The sequence below is a fragment of the Triticum aestivum genome, chromosome 5A (genome assembly GCF_018294505.1).
Source record: "Triticum aestivum cultivar Chinese Spring chromosome 5A, IWGSC CS RefSeq v2.1, whole genome shotgun sequence".
NCBI lineage: Eukaryota > Viridiplantae > Streptophyta > Magnoliopsida > Poales > Poaceae > Triticum > Triticum aestivum.
Genome location: NC_057806.1, coordinates 462,264,547 through 462,270,546, shown reverse-complemented (window position 1 = coordinate 462,270,546; position 6,000 = coordinate 462,264,547).

Here is a 6,000-nt window from a genome sequence, read left to right as displayed (position 1 = left end):
CCCTGAAGCTCAATACAAAATTCAAGGCCATAAATTCTGCAACGATTTCAAAATATTGCCACTAAGAGGATATGGCATCATATTAGGATGTGATTGGTTGGGAGCACACAACCCTATCACTATAGATTATGACCTCAAACAGATGATAATCAATTGGCAGAGAAAACAGAAAATTGTTCTCCATGACAGAGCATTTGAAAAGGGGATAGCTCCAATTTCCCTCGACAAACTCATTGCCCTACAACCAAAAACAGTAGAGGGTTACTACCTATTTCCTCTTAATAAAAGAGAAACTGTTGAAACTTCTGAACCACCGGAAGTACATGTCCTCCTAGAAGAATTTGCTGATGTTTTTGCTGAGCCTACTGGCTTGCTACCTAAGAGGAAGTTTGACCATGCTATACCTTTGAAACCAGGGTCTGAACCACCAAGAATGCGACCCTATAGGGTTCCTCACCAGTAGAAAGAGGAGATGGAGAAGCAAGTAAAACATATTATAGACAACTCCATTATTCGACCCAGTGATAGTCCATATGCTGCCCCAGCTCTCTTAGTGAAAAAGAAAGACTGCACTTGGAGATTACGCACTGACTTCAGAAAAGTAAATGAGCAGACAGTCAAAAACAAATTTCCAATCCCTATAATTGAGGATTTATTGGACGAGCTTCATGGGGCTACCTACTTCTCCAAACTGGACTTATAGTATGGTTACTATCAAATCATAATGAAGAAAGAGGATATCCACAAAAATACCTTTACCACTTATTTAGGCCACTATGAGTACCTAGTTATGCCATTTGGGCTTACAAATGCCCCTGCTACATTTCAGGCACTCATGAATGCGATATTTGAGCTCTATTTGAGGAAATTCATCTTAGTGTTCTTTGATGACATATTAGTTTATAGAAGAACACTAAAGGATCACCTCAAGCACCTCAGGGCAGTTCTGGAAATACTCAGGAAGGAGCAGCTTTTTGCAAAGCAAGTGTGTTTTTGCGACTCACCAAGTCAAGTACCTAGGCCACATCATTCCTGCAGATAGAGTAGCAACAGACCCTAGCAAGATGAAGAGTGTGCAAGATTGGCCAATTCCCAAAAACATCACACAACTAAGAAGTTTCCTGGGGATGGCTGGCTACTACAGAAGATTTGTAGCAAACTATGGAAGTACATGCAGACCACTCCACAATATGCTCAATAATTCCTTCAAGTGGACCAATGCACAAACTGCAGCATTTAACCAGCTCAAGCTGCTGCTTACTACAACACTTTCTTAGCATTTCCCAACTTCAAAGAAAAATTTATCCTAGAAACTGATGCTAGTGGTACATGTCTGGGGGTAGTGCTTATGCAAAATGGCAGGCCCTTGGCTTATTTCAGCAAAACATTAGGAGTTAAAGCTGCTGCTATGTCCACTTATGAGAAGGAGGCCCTAGCAATACTTGAGGCATTAAAGAAATGGAGATAATACTTCCATGGAGTGGATCTAGTCATCAAGACAGACCAAAAAAGCCTAAAGTTCATCACTGAACAGAAAGTTTCAGAAAGGTTGCAACATAAGCTCCTCCTTAAGTTCTTGGAGTTTAATTACTCTATTGAGTATAAAAAGGGGAAGGAAAATAAAGTGGTTGATGCTCTTAGCAGAAAGGAAAACTCTATCATGGACATCACAACTTGCACTCCACTTTGGATAGAAGCTGTGCAGAAAAGTTATGAATCCGATAATCATTGCCAATAATTGCGATATCAGCTTGCAATAGCACCTGAAATAGATTCCCCATATAGACTGCATGTTGGAGTGCTTAGATACAAAGGGTGGGATTTATATTGCCCAAGATGAGCATGTGGGACACCAAATTATCAATTCATTCCATTCTTCTGCTCTGGGAGGTCACTCTGTCATGGTAGCCAACTACCAAAGGATAAAGAAAATATTTTACTGGCCAGGCCTTAAGAAACAGGTCCACCATTTCATTGCTGAGTGTGCGGTATGTCAAAGAGCTAAAGCTGAACATTCCCACTACCCTGGACTTCTTGACCCACTTCCAATCCCAAAACAAGCTTGGATAGATATCACAATGGATTTTATTGAAGGATTGCTGAAATCACAAGGGAAGGAAGTTATTCTAGTGGTAGTGGACAGGTACACTAAATATGCTCACTTCATAGCATTGTCACACTCATATACTGTTCACACGGTAGCACAAGCCTTTGTGGACACTGTGTTCGGGTTACATGGACCCCCTATCAGCATTATCACTGATCGAGATAGAATCTTTACAAACAATATGTGGCAAGGCATCTTTAAAGCTACAAAAATTGAATTGAAGTTGAGCACTCCACATCACCCCCAGACAGACGGGCAGGCGGAAAGGGTGAATCAATGTCTAGAATCATACTTGAGATGTATGACATTTCAAGAACCAAAGTAATGGGTAGCCTCGCTTCCACTAGCTAAATGGTGGTATAATACTTCTTACCATACGACAACTACAGGAACACCCTTCAAAGCTCTATATGGTTATAACCCACCCATGATCAGTGAAGTGGCTATCCTTGGACCATCTGATGCTGAAGCAAAAGACTTCCTAAGTGACAAGTAGAACACCCCGAGCCTAGCTCAAACACTATTTACAACAAGCCCAAGAAAGGATGAGGAAATATGTTGATATCAACAGAGCCGAGAGGAAATTCAAAGTCAGGGATATGGTCCATTTAAAAATGCAACCTTATCGAATGGCTTCTTTTGGTCTTAGGAAAGCCATTAAACATACATCCAAGTTCTATGGGACATTCGGAGTTTTGGAAAATATTGGGAACTGCTCATACATGTTGCTACTTCCTCCTCAAGTCACTATTCATCCTATTTTTCATGTGAGCCAGTTGAAAGCACATAAGGGAACTCATGTTGTTCCTACGCAAGAACTACCACTGATTGGGGCTGATGGGAAAATCAGAACAGAACCTGTACAAGTGTTGGAAGCTCGATCACTGCCACGCAAGGGCGTTCTGATCACCCGGTGGTTAATACAGTGGGTAAACTTGCCTCCCAACGAGTCTTCATGGGAAGATGCCAACTTGATCAAAAGAGTATTTCCAGTATTCTTCAAAAGTACCATCCAATCATGGTTTCCTGATAGTAACACTTGAGGACAAGTGTGTGCTTCATGGGGAGGTATTGGAAGATCCCAGGGTAATTGACAAAGTGTTAAGTTCAGATACTGCTTCAGTTATCCAACGGCTAGCATGATCTCGCCTGATCCAACGGCTCTTGCCGACCCTGTAGCTTCTACCCGTTGCCGCACCTTTACCATTCACTGTAACATGTCGGTGTTGTAACTCTTGGATGTAAGTGACTACTTATACCCACTGTCGGTGTCAAAACCGGCGGATCTCGGGTAGGGGGTCCCGAATTATGTGTCTAGGGCGGATGGTAACAGGAGGCAGGGGACACGATGTTTACCCAGGTTCGGGCTCTCTTGATGGAGGTAAAACCCTACGTCCTGCTCAATTGTTCTTGATGATATGAGTATTACAAGAGTTGATCTACCACGAGATCAGAGAGGCTAAACCCTAGAATCTAGCCTATGGTATTATTGTATGTTGTCCTACGGACTAAAACCCTCCGGTTTATATAGACACCGGAGGGGCTAGGGTTACACAAGGTCGGTTACAAAAGAGGAGATATACATATCCGTATTGCCTAGCTTGCCTTCCACGCCAAGTAGGGTCCCATCCGGACATGGGACAAAGTCTTCAATCTCGTATCTTCATAGTCCAACAGTCCGGCCAAAGGATATAGTCCGGCTGTCCGGAGACCCCCTAATCCAGGACTCCCTCAGTAGCCCCCGAACCAGGCTTCAATGACGTCAAGTCCGACACGCAATATTGTCTTCGGCACTGTAAGGCGGGTTCTTCTCCAAATTTTGAATGTTTGTTAAGTAGTGTCTGGCCCCATAAATGTTGGACTTCTTGGCTTCTGCGCCCAATAAGGGCTATCTCCCACGCGTCGAATGAATACGAGGAGCCAGGGCATTTTTACATTCACCCCCCTAGCTAGATAAATAAATTGTCTGTTAAAGGGATGGGGATTCTTAGATCCAATCCATACCATCCTCTCACAACGAGAATCCATCGGAGCGCGCCTCAGAAAAATCCACTCCAACATGGACGACCACCGCAGCTCCTCCTCTCGCCCCCATAGCCCTAAGCCTGGTGATTGGGAGAGGTGTTCTGTCCCACACAGTCGATTAGTCGAACTGCAGACTCAAGGATTTCTCCCTCTAGCGTATATGGTTCCCGTCCGAGCCGGGCTCGCCACCTACAATGGCGGGGAGCAAGCGGAGAGCTTCCCCAGCCCCTCTACGAGGGAGCGGGTGTGCCTTGTTCCTTACTTATTAAGGGGACTCGGATTTCCAATTCATCCATTCCTCCGCGGGCTCCTGGAGTTTTACGGCCTCCAATTGCATAATTTCACCCTTGCTTCCATTTTACACATCGCCGGCTACGTTGCCCTTTGCGAGTTATTCCTGGGCTGCGAGGCTCATTTTGAGTTGTGGAAAAGGTTATTTTGCCTCGTCCCCCACACACAGAAGGGGTCACTTTATCAAGTGGGCAGAGCTGAAATATGGCGCATCGCCAAAACCGGATACCTGTCCGGTACTCCGAAGAAGACGTCCGAAGACTGGCCTTCGAAATGGTTTTACATGGAGGACGTCCCCCTTTTGGACCCTGTTCGGCGGGGTCTTCCTGAGTTCAACAATGCTCCTCTGAAGAAACGCCGAAGCTGGCGCCCACGGAGCCCCCAGGAGGAAGACAATGGAGAAGTCCTTTACCTGATGAACCGGATTAAAGCGCTGGCTCAATCAGGATTGACAGTAATCGAGGTTATGTCGATATGCATAATGCGGAGAGTGCAGCCACTTCAATATCGAGGGCTTCCCCTGTGGTGTTTTAACGGGGAAGATGATGCCACCCGTTGCGGGCATAAGGGACCGGACTCCGCTGCTGCTTTAGCAAAAATTCTGTCCGAGTTGTTCAAGGAAGAGGAAGAGGAGTTCATCCGCATCAAGCCACGGGATGGATTCTCCATGTACAACCCTCAAAGCTGGGTGAGTTATATCTCCTTGCTCCCATTCTTCCCGCATTCTTTGTCGTAGGTACTCACCTTGCCATTTTACGGCAGGACTGCAAAAAGCTGTAAGGGAGGTCAACAGCCCATCTCCACAACCAGAGGACCCTGACCGGGCCCTCGGCCCCGGACTCGGAGAAGATCCGAACATATTCGTGGAGCTGATAAACAGACAATTCTATCAATTGAGCTGTGATGACGCCATGGTGGCCATTACGGTTGACTATCCCGGACTGCTCCCTACGTCACACGTAAGAAAAACCAAAATCCCAAGTCCAAAAACTAGGATCCCCTCTTAGACACTTCACCAACCATATACATATGGTGTTTTACAGGGAAGGCATTCGGGACACCGTGCCGAACCTGCAGCAACTCGCCAATAGGAGGCACCGAGGTTGGGTAGGCCAAAAAGGAAGGCGGTTAGGACAGAGACGCCGGCGCAGAGGTATGACAAAAAACTCCGCTCCGTGGTTGTCGTCTTTCTCAAAATGTAATGACGTCCATGTTTCTTTAATAGAAAAAACGCTCGCCGGAATATGTCCGGAGAGGCTGCCGATCATGCTTCCACCAGTCGGGCTCCAGGGCCGGACATAGAGGCGGAAGCCGACATGGGGCGGACGTCCTATACTCCTCCTACAGAGGATGTGGATAGACTGTCCTCTACAAATTCAGAAGTGGAGAGCGCCATGAATCATAGGCGTCGCCAGGCCGTACTCCGTGACGCTTGCTTCTCACCAGAGGCATTTGATGCCTTCAATTCTGGAGACGCGTACCTCCGTGCTACTCAAAATGGTCTAGCCAGAGCCACGGACCAGTATGTAAGGGATGTACGGGTAAGCAAATCTGACGATTATATGTATCAGTAGCCG